Below are 14,353 nucleotides of genomic sequence, written 5' to 3' on the forward strand. Positions count from 1 at the left end.
CAGGAAGAAGGGGAGCTCTCACATCCGAGATGCAGGCTTCCTTAAAAGATTTGGCATCAAGGTTGCAGCTTGAAGGCAAGAATTCACTCTTGTCCCCCCTCAAGCAACTGGATGAAGCCAAGCTTTGAATGTCAGGGCCTGTCATTGCAGGCACAGCACAAATGCCCTGCAGTAATGCCACCACCAAGGCAGCACTCAGCTGTCAGAGCACCAGCAGCACAATTCGTAAGAAAACCAGCATTTGCGACAGTGCTTGAATACGAATCTGAAGACAAAGCAGAAACTGCAATCAATTGAGAACGCTCAAGTCAAGACTGAGAAAAGTAACAGTTTGCAGAGGACTTTTCAGTGCTGTGGCAGTAACTCGCTGTTGGGTGCCACAAAAGCAAAGGGCCCTGCCCAGGCTGCAAAATGCAGCCTGGTGAGGCTGGACTGTAAAACAGCCATTCAATCAGCAGCAACATGGCCAGCACTGCTCTGTGATCCATTGACAGCCTCTCAAACTCAGTCTTCTTAGACACTTCAGGACAAGATTTCTCTCAGTTAATGCTGACTATATAAAGGGTAATAATAAGGTATGCATATATAGGGTATCAAAATTATATAAAGGGTAGGAATAAACAAGTCATCCAAAGTTTTCTCTAACAAAGAGAAAATCACCTTTGGATGATAAACCATCTTGCTCATTTTAAAAGTCCTTCTAAAAAGGGCCAAGTTGTCTTCATGGAATACTCCTCTTCTAGCTATGGTGGGTACCTAGACAACTGGCTTAGGCCTGATGGCTATGTTTTTGATTGCAAAAGCTATTTTAGAAGATTCCAAGCCTAATTATTGAACTTATATTCTGACTGGACCTTCTCATTCAAATACAACTCACATACTGGTTTCTTTTATGCAAACATCCAACAGAAAATAATTTTTAAAAAGGAGAAAAACCACAGAAAACTATAGAAAAAACAATTATAAGAAAAAAGGCAGTCTTACTTCAAGTTCAATAGTGATTCACTCTTCTGCTTTTTAGTTCGTTTTTTTTCCACTGGTAAATTGGAAATTGGGCGTCTATGTTCTATGCAGTTTTCTAGCACTTTTTGTGGAACAAACCAGCTCCACACATCAGACATCTAACATATGTTGTTTACATAACACTTTCAGCTCTGTTGCTACTCTCTCTGAACTCAACAGTTCCCCAAAATTTGGGATCTTGCAAATTGTTCTATTAGGAATAAGCATGTGGCAGTAGAGCTGGGTATCCATTATAGAAACTCTGCTCTCTCACAAGGAACACCAAGATCCATTTACCAGGTTTGAGGGTGTCACACGACAGGAGATTTCATCTCCACTGGCATCAGCATGCAATTTAAAAAGACTCTCTCTTCTTGTCTGTTCAGGGTTACTCAAGATAGCTGTTCTCAGAGCTTTCCTTTATGTCTTTTTCCCCATCATTTCTGAGGCTTGCTTGGTGGTCCTGGACACCTGAAGGATTCAGGTTGCAGGTTCCTCTGACCTGGGCAATAATATGCATATAGAAAATAATCTGAAGAGCATCACTATGCCCCAAAGGGTTTAACCATTTCTACTACTTATAAAGGAGGACAGCAGTTGTCCCTAAACTCAAAATAGAGCTATCATTGGGTCATGCTATAATCTGAGGCTGTGATATCAGGAACTTTTTTTAGTGTACATGTGTGTATGTTCGGAGATTGGGCCAAGATAAAGTGGAGCCCTTGGATCGCTGTAATGAATAAAACTATAACAAATAATATTAGCAGGACCTTTCAAATTTCCTTTCTATCAATTCTAATATATATTCCTGAGACACACATCACAGTAATGTAAAAGAGTTGAGCCTTATTTAAATTAAATGCTTTTTTGGACTCATGTCCTGTTACCTTGTGCTTCTAGAATACGTAATGAGAAGACCATGTACAGTGCTATCTCCAGCTTCTTGTCATCTTACAGCATACTCACAGGGTTACTCATGTCATTGTTATGAAGTCATTAAAGCCACGTGGTACACAGAGGCAGCCTGCTTCTATTTTTGGTCCAGCCCAATACTGGGGGGAAAGCACCATCCTTTCCTAAGTGGAGTCAGGCTCCCACGGAAACTATGCTCTTGTTATCTTGGATTTGCCCTCTTTGAGCAGCAAGTCCCCAGTGGCCGCTTCTGGAGCCCTTAAAGGTGCATTTGATGTCTTTGTAGGAAAATTCCTGGGTAAAATATAAGATCCTGTCTGCAGAATAGGCTTTTGTTCTCCGTACTAGGGCTCTGAAAGCAAAACAAAAGCCAATGTCCTCAATGGAACAAGTCCAAAAAGGTGGAGAGACTTCTCTTGATCATATTTGAACCACTCGCATCCAGCACACACTATTCTGAAAAGTACACCTAGAAGATACTTTCACCCTGGCTAAATCAAGTGTTTCTCATCTGCAATACCAGATTGAACTGCTGAAGCAAGATTGTAAACAACAGGAGAAAGGGAATTAAAGGGTGAAGAAGAAAGATCCTCTCTACATTTCAAAACAAAACAGGAATCTTATTAGCATTTAAATGAACAGACTATCTGGATGGTGAAATCCTTATGAACTGTTGTGCTCTAGACAGAAGTGAATTTTGACCCTCATTACCAAAAGCCACCCTGCATACGACAGGGTGTTTGTGAAGCCATAGAGGCAGATGTTCTCCAGACCAATATATCTTCTCTCTCTCTCTGCCTGCAGTCAAGAGAGACTGGGCTTGGTGACCCAAATAATTTTTGCTGCTTTTGTGTTCCTTAATAACATTAATATTAATACAATGGCAATGATAAAACAAAACAAAAAACCATAAACCTGGAGCAGGACACCAGCACAGCAGTGAGCTGCACAGGTCAGCACCCTGCAGTCAGCAGTAATCTGGCTATTTTGTGTCTGAAGGGATAACAAATACTCAACACAACCTGAATAACCACCATATGCCTACAGAACTCCTACTTCCAAGAGAAGTGTTGTCACATGCACAGGGTTGTTATGTGCTGCCAGCAGCACATGTGCCACTGAGATCTCTGCTTAATGCTTGTATCCCAGTTTTGTTCCTCCTCACCACAGCACAGCAGGATGCAGCCCTGTAGCCCAGCCCTTCTCCAGACTGGCAGCTGCACCACTGGGGAGCAGGGCTTGGGGAGGAGGGAGGAAGATAAAGACTCTTCCTGCCTTATGAGGAAAACTCCACCAAGGAAGAGAGGGAGTAGAGGGCACTGCCTTGAGGGAGACGAAGACAATGAGGCAGGCTTGGGAGATCAGCTATATCTGTTCAAACTAAGTTATTTCCAGCCTGAGCTGCATTATGCAGGGATGAGAACAGAAATACCAAGGTGGTTTTCAAATCTAGACAGACTCCTTCAAGTTTCAAGCTATCTCTTCATAACCCAAGCTGTTGACCCACAGAGGCAGCTTCTTCAGTGAAATAATGATGAGCAACATTCTTGCTGGAGCCATCGCCCCACTTTCTTCTGCTTCCCTCACTAGGTCTGGTGAATGGATGTGGGCATACTTCTGAGGCGCTGCCACCTCATTATATCATTATTATAGCAATAATCTAATGCTCTAATCACAACTGCAGCTGAGGACTTGCATAAGCATCTTTCATGTTTCTTGTTTCTTTCCCAGTAAGTTTTTAAGCTCTCGGGAAGAAGAGCTGAAAACATGAAATGAATTCACATCAAACCATGAAGCACAGAGAAAAAAAAGACTGAAAAAAGTCATGACTTATCAGCTCAGCAGGTGTGCTAAGGGTACAGCTGAGGTTGGAAGTCTAAGAGGCCTTTGTCGATGTGATCTGAGATCCATACACAAACTTTACAAAATATTTGTGTGTGCCAGTGACTGCAGGGGAACTGTAATTAGTCACAGGCAATGACAACAAAACTTCTCCTGAGAGAGCAACATCAAAACTCACAGGTCTGTTTAAAGTTAGATATAAAAAAAAAAATATCTGCAGCCATGATAAAAGAGAATATACTTGCTCATCCAAACACAATCCTGACCCTTCTTGAAGATGAGTTTCAGGTATCTCTGCTAATATTCCTGCCCAGCAAGAAGGTGATGCCTTAGGATTTAGCTTACATATTTTTCAGATCCTGTACTGCTTAGTATAATTCTAAAACTCCATAGCCTCTCAACTACTGTTCTCCCATTTTATTCAGACAAAACAATTCCTCTCTAGACCTGAAACTCAAGTCACTTTACTGTCTCAGACCTGAGAGATATAAATAACAGTGGACTGGCAGGGGGGGTGGGAAACTTGGAGTAAATTACTTCATTACCTGAAGCTGTAATTGGAGGATTAACCCCTGATATACACATGGGCCAAACTTATAACTGTTTGAAAAACTTGTAACCATTATCCATCCTGGGTGCAGCCCCTCAGAGGATTCTGACTGCCCAAGATGAACCTATTGAAGTCCAATAAATACCCACTTTTATTCTCTTAATCTTGTTTTAGGTAGCCACTCTAAGGCATCAAAGTCAGCCTCTGTTTCTTCAAGCAAGCTCTCTTGACCAACTTGCTCAAAAGGATTCAACTGCCAAGTAAAAAATAAAATTTTAAAAAATCTTTGCTTTTGTGCATTGTTAAGAACTTTTAACTCAGGCCAGCTCCAAAAGTACAAATGAGCCATTTTCATAATTCTGTTTCAGAGGGGAAGGAAACAAACATGACTGCAAGGCCACCAGCTCCAGTTCCTCCCCTAATCCTCCAGTGGGACCAGAGAGAGAAGCCACCACAAAAGAGCTCAGCTTATTAACAACAGGGATAGTAAGAGTCACAGAAATCTAAGTTTCATTTGTAAATGAGTGAGCACAGCTCCGATATGGATGTAGCCACCTGAGTGTAAGTAATGTCAGTGTAACCTCAATCTCTTGAGCTGTATTGACTTATTGTAAAGATATACTACCTCAGCTTCGCATCAATGGCACACTTTCAGCATTTATCCTCTGCTTCTTTTCCACAACATTTACTGATTCTACAGAGTGTAAATTCAGAGACCAAAACAAAACCCTTAGCTCAAAGTAATTGATGGGGATGTGTCTATTGGATACCAGTGGACTGAGTTGTTGTGTAAAACCCAAAGTTTTGGAATGTCCAGTCATTTTTTGGACAATTAGTGATCAAAAACTCCAATTTCATTATAATTGATGTTAATTTAAATTATGTTTGTTCCTTAAATTTATCTACAAAACCTTATTGTCAGTGTGACAGCCATTTAATATCTGAATTCTCATCATCTGCTATACTTTTGAACCTGTATACCTAATATTGTATATCCTAGATCACCACTTGAATTGCTTTTCAGAAACAAAAAAAGTACAAAATGTAAAGTTACACAAAATGACTGAGAATTCATGTAACGAATCACCAACCAGTTAAAGACTAACCACAATTATTCTCACGTAAGAGGTAAGAGACAGGATTTTATTCACTTGAATCTAGAGAAACCCAGTCTACATGGTCTTCATGGGATGCTTTCATGCAAGTCCTGATATTGCGAAGCCAGGTGATTACTGCAGTCAAAAAGTTGGAGAACGGTATATGGTGCATTGAGGCCTACAGAAACCCCAAACTTTCTGTTCTGAAGGAAAGGAATAGAACAGAGAGTCAGTAACTGCTGGACATACCCAGCTATTAAAGATCAAACTTGGGGAATATCAAATAATACAGGCAATATATTGGCGTTTCAATAAGGACAAAATAGAGCAATAAAGGATAAGAAACAAACAACCCAGAGCTGGATTACCAAGTACTAGGTTAATGCTCTATATCCTACTTTATACTGCATTTCACCAGAAGACAGAATTTAATATGAGCTGGGGAAGGATGGCTGTGTGTGTAGGTGTGTGGATGTTGGGGGTGGGAAATGTTAATAAGGCAAGAACAAGTGAGCATTAATTACAAATGTTTCTCAAATGGCTGTTTCTTATTTTAGTCTCAGATTTACCAGTAGCTATCTTAGTTTTCTTTTAAAAGCACAGAGAAATGTTTTCTTTTTCCTTTTATCTGTTTTGGATGGAGCAGGAAATAAACATAAGGTGTGATAATAGAATACAATTATCTACTATCTTCAGATTTCCACATTGTTTTGAAGCTGCCTGGACAGACTTGGGCATATCCATCAGGACTTCTTTTGGTGAGAAATGTGGGTCAGGAGGTTTCCTTACTCCAAAGGCTGCCCACAGACAAAATCTGCATTTCTAAGTGAAGGAGAAGTAAATCTTCTCTTCTTTTACAGTTGGGAAGGGTCTTGGTTCATTGCTTTCTCTATTTTTTACCATCAGCCAACTCAACTGGGCCAGCATAGTAAAAAAACATCTTATCAGTGTACTTTTTTGCAGCAGGGTACTATCAGAGCAAGAGACACAATGCCAAGGCTGAAAAGTATCATCTCAGTCTACTGCTGGGAGACATTGTAAAGTCACAGCCCAGTTCAGTGAAGCCAAGAAATTTATGCCATTTAAATTAAGTGCCAAAAGGATTCGATTTCAGCCAGATAAATACAAGGATATTCGCTTCTCTTATGCCACTTGTGTTCTTTACTTTTACTTTTCAAACTTTAAAAATTTGACTGCAGTATGAGGTATTGCTAGCCATTCATCAGCTACTTTATTAACAGGGAATTAAATTGATTAATGTAATTAATCCCTATGCAGACTGAGCACACACTGAGTCCATTTGTACACAAAGTGAGAAAGCGAGCCACTTGCCTACCAAGGGAAATATTTTCTACCCCTGCACCATCTACCCCTCTTCCAAGAGCAGGGAGACAACAAAATAAGTCTAAACTCAGAAGTGTTGTGTTGGGGTATTTTTTTTATAACTACTTGACTTCCACTCAGTAAATCCTATCAATGAATTACAGCCCTTTCCCTTCAAAGGGCCAGAGATACAATCACATTATGTCCATGTTGGTTCATACTAATTTAGGGAATATTCTAAGAAATACATTCATTGAGTTAAGCAGCCAGTGCAGCTAGGTTTCCCTTGTGTGCTCTGATAATGATTTTTACCTAGCAGCAGCTGGAAACCAATAGATCTGATGTCTTTCTGGAGAAGCTTCTGTTCCTAGGAAGGTCAGTCATCAAACAGGATTTGTTTTTCACCTGAGACAAGAGAGATGTTGCGGTCTTATAGATCGGTACGGTGTTAAAGTTTTGCAAATAGCAGAGAACTAGCTTTCAGTAATTACCAGTCTTCCTTCAGAAAGGACTGCAAAAGAGATATTTGAGTAGGCTGTATTTACTACAGTGATAAAAAGAAAACAGAACAGAAAACAATGTGACAATTAGTAGACATAGACAAGTGTTTCTAAAGCAAGCTGAAATTTTTTCCAAGTTCCCCAAGATCCCAGACAGAGAAAGTAGTCTAAGGAGTTTTGGATAACTGTCCTGCACATCCATCATAAACCTGGCAGCCCAGAGACCTCAGCTGAACAAAATCCCAGCCTTTGAATGGTGTGCAAGAATTCCATTTCCAAATTTTCAGACCTGTTTTTTCCTTCTACAAATACTTCAAAAGGTCTGCTTCAGTCCAGAATAGGGTTGGGTTTTTCTATTTCCTTTCACAAATATTCCAAAGGATGGGAAGGTGCAAGTTTCATTTTAGCACTAAACAAAACACAGTCTTTTGATTTACTAATTTTGCACCATTTCATAAGTCATCCTTAAGGAGCTTGTTCTAGATTATGGTTGTCAGAGCAGAACCCTGAATCATACAATTAGTACTATTAAGATTTTCATAGTAGAGCTGAAGAATATAAATGTAACAGCAAAGGGCTGTAACATAAAGGCAATGTCTCCTCCTTTTTAAGTGACCTGTGGTTTGCCTGAGTACTGGTCCAGCATAATAAAGGCAGCTCTTTGGTAGTCTTCCCTAAGGAGATGGCATAACGAAGAGAAAAGCAGAGGTAGAACAAACTGAATCAGACATTCAGACCTTGAGATAGAGATCATGATTGGGAAGGGAAAGCAAACCTGATGCTTCCACTGCTTCCCACCAGATACTGCTGGAAAAAGAAGGAAACAGGAAGAAAAACCATGCCAAGACTTTTCTGACTTGCTTACTGTAATGGAGAGTTCAAAGAAAGTTACATGGAGGGCCCCAAAAGCCATTCATCTTTAGGCTTTCCTGGCAGGACAAAAATGAGAATAAAGGACATAGCCACAACATGAAATTTTCAAAGCAGAATCCTAAACCTAGAGAAACGCATCTATTTTACAATTTTATTATCAAATGGATCGCACAGCTTTCCAAGAGCCCAGGCCAGTTAGTATGCAATGTCAGATCAGAGTGTCTGGTGAATCTGAAGGGTAAGAAATTTGAAGACTTTAGTCAGATCCATGTAGTAGACTTGGTGTTTTGTTATTGTTTCTCATCCAGAACCAAACTTTACTGTGTTCTTAGAATTTCCTTTAAGAAAAAAAAAAACAAAAAAAAAACCAAAAAACAATTACAAAACCTAACTTACAAATTCTTTTTAACACTAAAGCGTGAACTGAATGACAGGAGGAAAGAAGCTGCAGTCCTACCCCTACCCACCATCTTGTAGTTAACCCTGCTCTTGTAGCACTTCTGTGGTATTTACATTACCCTGTTCCAGGTCCGCAGTTGTACATTCCTCTGTCTCAGGCTTTGGCCCTCCTATACTCATCATCTGAGATGACACAACCAGACTAAAATCACAGCATGAATATCCATTTATATCACATCCGTTATTTTAAAGACATGTATCTAGTCACGTGCACTTTCCAGTTTTATATTAGGCCCTGGTGCCTAAATTCCTGGGCCATCTAAGAGATTTCATCAAGCATAAAAGCAGGAGAGAATAAGTAGAAAACTTTTAAATACAGTTACAGGATACATATGTATGTCCTGCCACAAGGTATTTAAAGCTTAAGAAGTTCATAAGTTGTTAAGTTATTATAAAATGTGTTAGCCTGACAACAGTGAGTCACTTCTTCCCAAGTCATCCAAGCATTAACAACTGTGGGTGGAGGTGAGGAACTTATAAAAAAATATTATACAAATAACTATTATGACTATTATTACCCAGAATAACCATAAGGAACACAATAGGTTCCTATTATTCAATGATTTGAAGAGTCATAAGATGAAGGAATTAACAATGCTAAGTGACTTCTTTCTCATTAATAGGAGAATCAAATTGTACCAGATGTAGCAAAGACAGTGGAATCTGCTGAATGGAATTTTTTAGAATTCAAAACTCGCTATCCTTAGATTCTTGCAAGTGGAAAACCATTAGAATATTTCCAGAGGTCAGCTGAAGCACAGGAATTATGTATTTAAAAGAACAATTTTCTCTGAATGAACACCACTCTTTTATACCTGCGCTGACATCACTAGCTCCCTGGTTCAGCTAGAAAGCATCCATATCATTACTCCTTAGTAAACACCATGAAAGTAGAGATAGAAAAGACAACCTAATAGACAGACAAAGAGCAACCATGGAAATCAGCACTTTTGTGTTTCCTGTGAGGGGCTAAACCTTCCTTTTTTCACCAACATTATTCCAAATGTGTAAACTGGAGACAATAGGCAGTAGATGAAACTCAGGCACCCACACCTACCAACAGGCAAACATGTGTTCTAGCTTCTCTCGTGTAATTGTTGCTGAAACTGATCTGTTCCATAAAAGGTTATGATTTCCAAGTATGGGGCAAACTCATAATGAGGTCTAACACAGCACTAACAACTTCTTGCTAACTCTTCTCATTGATCCTTCAGCTCAGAGGTAAGATCAAGTGCTGGCATCTACTTCTGGTGGAGGAGTGGACCAGTGAGCAAAACCAGAAAAGCAGCCCCTTAAAGCTTGAGGAGAGGAAGCCTTCTGCTTTGGGTCGCATTGAGAGTAAAGCTAATGGAAGAAGATCAAATAGGTCTTTGTCTATCCAATCCTGTATGTTATTAAATCCGTTGCAGTATTCTAGGACAATGCACTGAGGCTATTGTGGGTATAGGCTCATATTTCAATCCTGTCACATTTATCCACACACAAAAGACCAAAATTATTCTTCCTGCTAAGATAAGTATGCTAGATGACACAAAAGGAAGCTGTGTGAGAGACCACATGGTTTTAGCTCTTCTTTCCTGCCTGTGTAGGACCTTACACAAAGTGATCTCTTGTCTTTTCAGAAAGACGGGCAGTAGCCATTTATAGGTACGCAGCAGAGAAAGCAAGAAGCATAATAGTTACTTATTAGGTGCCTAGCAATGGGAATATAAAGGGGATTTGATGGGAAGATTTACAAGGAAGAAACAATTCAGAAAGCTTCTTCAAATGCACTGTGTAACATATTATTAGAGTGTTCAGATTTTTTTCTGTCCAGAGCTCAGTGCCAGAGGTTTTGAAAAACAACTTCATAAAATAATCACAATTATTTTAATTAGAAGTGAAAGCAGCTTACAGTATGCAAATACATAGCAAGGAGGAGGTATACCTACAAGCTGGTTAGTAGCTCTTCCTCAAAATTCTGCAAAGAAAGTCTAAAACCTAAAGAGCCCAGGAGACAGGCATAAGATTAAACAATTCATTCAGACATAACACTTAGGATTTGGGGGGCAGGAATAAAACCTATTTTTTTTTCAACCCTTCAAGCTCCTCATGTATGCAAAAAGCATGATGAAACACTATTATTTCTAGCTAACCACACTTTCTGTCAGAAGTTACTCCCTTCGTAGGAGCAAATTGTCAAGGCCCTGTGGCCTGCTCAGCCACACCTGCTAGCAAATTCCTTTGTTGTTCTATTCCACACAATTTGCACAGCAACAGCTGAGGCAAGGGTAATTCCTCCCCTTCACAGGCACAGGAAGCACAGCAAGGGACAGCAGTTTCCATGGACAAAAAGAGCCATTTTTCTAGTTCAGACTGAATGACCAGCTCAAGTACTTTCCTAAACTGCTATAGGAAGACCCACTCACACATCTCTGAAAATCCTGGTCCCTGAAGCATGTTCTGTTGTTTGGTTGGTTGGTTTTTTTCTGGCACACAGTGCCAACCAATGGACAAGTTTATCAGCATGTTCCATTTATCTCATCAATGAGATGTTTCTGCAAACCTAGGCTTTTCCTCCAGGAAGAAAAGCAGACGGGATACAAGTAATTTGATGAGATATCCAGCTTTGCAGTACACATGGAGGAAAAAAAAAAGGCAGGATGAAATCTGCTGGACTGTTCTCTCAATTCTGTCACAGATGTATAGGAGCATACTAAGGAAATCACATTTAATGATTCGGTTTCCCCTCCTGTGACTCAAGGGTATCACTACTGCCCAATATCATGCAGGTATGTGAGGGTTCAGGATACATATGATATTCTAGATTTTAAAATGGAAAGCTGTATATACAAGTGCAACAACCTATCATCATCAAAATTGAACCCAAATATCAAGGGAATGTTTTAGTAGAAAATAAATGAAAATAATTTCTCTTTGTTCTCTAGATTCCAAGATATGAGCAACACTCTAGAAAATTACTCTAGAAAATACCTCTGGAAAATAACATCCAGTGAAGCAATAAGGGCTTCTCTTTGTGAAGACTGTTTCATTAACAATTAATTTAATTCTGAGTCAGAAGACTTACAAGTCTTTACTGGGTTTTGTTTGCGTGCTCTTAGATTTGTTTCCCTTGTTGTCATATTCCCTATTGCCAAGACAGAAATCATAGAAATCCTAATGCTCTGCATTACAAATTATCCAGCTTTATTAGGTTGTAGAGACATTACTACATATTTAATCTATTAAAGCCATTAGTAATTGCCAAGTATGGAGCAATCCTCATTTTCTAGAGTTAAGGAACAAACAGAAATCAATTTGAAGATGTATAATTAAGACAAAGTAGAAATCTGAATACTCCAGGGCTTTCCAGGATGATTTTTATATTAATCAGGTTTCCTGCATCTCTCCTATCTACCATCCATTTGCACTTTTCCTCTGTTATTCCATTGTCCCACAGTCTTTCTTTCCTTACTTCTACTGACCCAGAGACAAAATTCAATTACAGACAATATAAAGATAATATTTCATTGAGGCCAGATGACTAAGAGGTCTATCAGAACTGAGGCTACTGTCTTCTCTAACACAAAGGTATTGGGCAGGGAAAGGATGTCCACTTTCTTATTTATTTATTTAAACGTGGGATTGTTATCTTGCTGTAAATTGCAAGGGGCCACAAGCGCTTGCAGGTTTTACTAACAGCTAGGCAAGGTCAGCACTAATACAGAGGTTGACAATTCAACCTCAGCTAAGTCACCTGTCAGTAAAACCAAAAAATGCCTGGGTACATCCACTGTCTTTTCATTATGTAACATTAAAAACCTTCTTGTCACTGAAGACAAATTAAGTTGTTCTGCCTAGTAATGGATTTAATGAGCATCTGTCTAACGCAGCTTTGCAAGCATAGGGCTTGTCTACATCATGTGGATTGACCTTCAGTGGGTCTTGGGCACCTCCCCCCCAAGTCTGAGCTAGCATTCTTAGGTGGATTGGCACTCAAGTTTCACCAAGATGCGTGTTCAGTCACAGAAACTCTCCTCCTTTGCCTTTTCAGCCTTTTTCAATGATAGAAAAATAAAAAAAGTCCATGAATAATCAGGATAGTTATGCTTCATATTTAATGACATAAAAACCTCAACAGCATTAGATAAGCATGTAACAGGTTCAGGTAAGCATGTGAGATACCCACCATCCCTAAAGAGGGAGCTCCTCAGATAATTGACTCACTCAAATACTGGCCCTACTGAAATAGATGTCAGAGCTCACATGGACTTCAGAGTAGCAATTTCACCTTCCTAAAATTACAAACTTACCATGAATATCCCAAAGAACAGGTAATCCAGAGATTTCAGGTACTTATGTTTTGTCAAGATATCAGTACTTCATAAAGAGACTTGGCCACAGCTTTGATTTAGGTTAAAAAGAGCATACAATAAGAGACATACATGCATTAACAGTAAAGCAAATATATTTTAGCCTGAATTTAAACAGTGCTCAAGTAATTTTTTCTGTCAGGTCATTGTGATCTTGTCCATATTTTTAAGAGCTGCCTGGGTTGATATTTTCTAAATCGGCTTTCTTCTTTTTCTCCCTTCTAGAAAACTTTTGGATAAATTTGAGGTGCAGCTTGGCTAAGGCCACTGTTAAGAAAATTTAAAAGCTTACTAACACGATCACTTTAAAGCAATCTTTAATATATGTTGTTCTACAGCTACGTCCAATTTTTCAAGAAATAGGCTTTCCTCTCACCTATTGGATAAAATAGGAAAAGATTTGGGGATTTTTGTGAAATGCTATGAAGAAATACCATTGTTATGTGCAACATTCAATACCTATAGCCCCAAATGCATTTTCTTTGAAAGAAAGCTGCACTAATAGGTTTTCTCCAGCTCAGAAGTCCTGCTCCCCTTTAGCATTATTCTCTGAAGGCAGAGATTACTCTTTGTATGAGATGATATGAAGTAGTATATAAAAATATTTTGCTTCAGTTTAAGACAGGAGGGGCGCAGGAACAGCCATGTACTAGAACTTAGAGTTAACAGACATTTGCCGAAGTGGGGGAAGCCTCTAACTATCAATGACCTTACTAGCAGCTGCTAGCAATTACTAATAGATGGCAGCAGTAAGAAATATAATAAAGAAATAATAAATGGATTTTTATCATAAGAGGAACTTTTCATTTTAAATGCAGTGGCTTTAGTGCATCACAACATGACTTGGCCAGGTTTCAGGATTAGTGACCACTCACTCGTCTGTTTGACTGTGTCTATATATCATGCAGTTTACTGAGACCATGCAATCAAAACTTCCCACCTTGAATTTGGATTGACCCTTTAAGGACTTAAGAGCAGTTTTAGAGGGAGAATTAAATTCACAGTTGTACCTATAAAATTAAACTGTTGCTTTTTGATAGACTCGTAACTTTTCTGAGACACCGAGTTCCTTCAGAAAGATTATAACCTGATCCAAACAAAGCAGCAAGAGTAAGAATTGGGAAAGCTACAACAAAATAGAAGAGTGGTCTTATAAAAAACAGTGCAGTATTACGAGAAATTAATTATAATTGTACACACAGCCAGAAAAATGTTACTGGAACATTACATTCAGAAATATACATGCACAAAAAATTGCAAGCTTTCTTCTCCTTGGTGTCTGCATACCAAAGCACCTGCTACAGTCTAGTCATAACCTGACTAGTTAAGTTTTCATGAGTTATTATTTTCTGAAACATCATTTCAAGAAGGGCAAAAATAGTTACTCTGTTCTTGAGGCTCAGCTGCTTTCCTGCATGACCACAATTATGCACTGTACAGCTG

General features: G+C 39.1%; 1 long non-coding RNA gene across 24 annotated transcripts in view; it reads right to left on the minus strand.

Moving 5' to 3' along the window:
• LOC110477926 (uncharacterized) overlaps nt 1-14,353 on the minus strand; it is a 306,989-nt gene that overhangs the window by 207,950 nt on the left and 84,686 nt on the right. The gene's annotated exons all lie outside the window — the stretch shown is intronic.

Source organism: Lonchura striata, chromosome 3 (assembly GCF_050655825.1).
Source record: "Lonchura striata isolate lonStrDom1 chromosome 3, ASM5065582v1, whole genome shotgun sequence".
NCBI classification, from domain to species: Eukaryota; Metazoa; Chordata; class Aves; order Passeriformes; family Estrildidae; genus Lonchura; species Lonchura striata.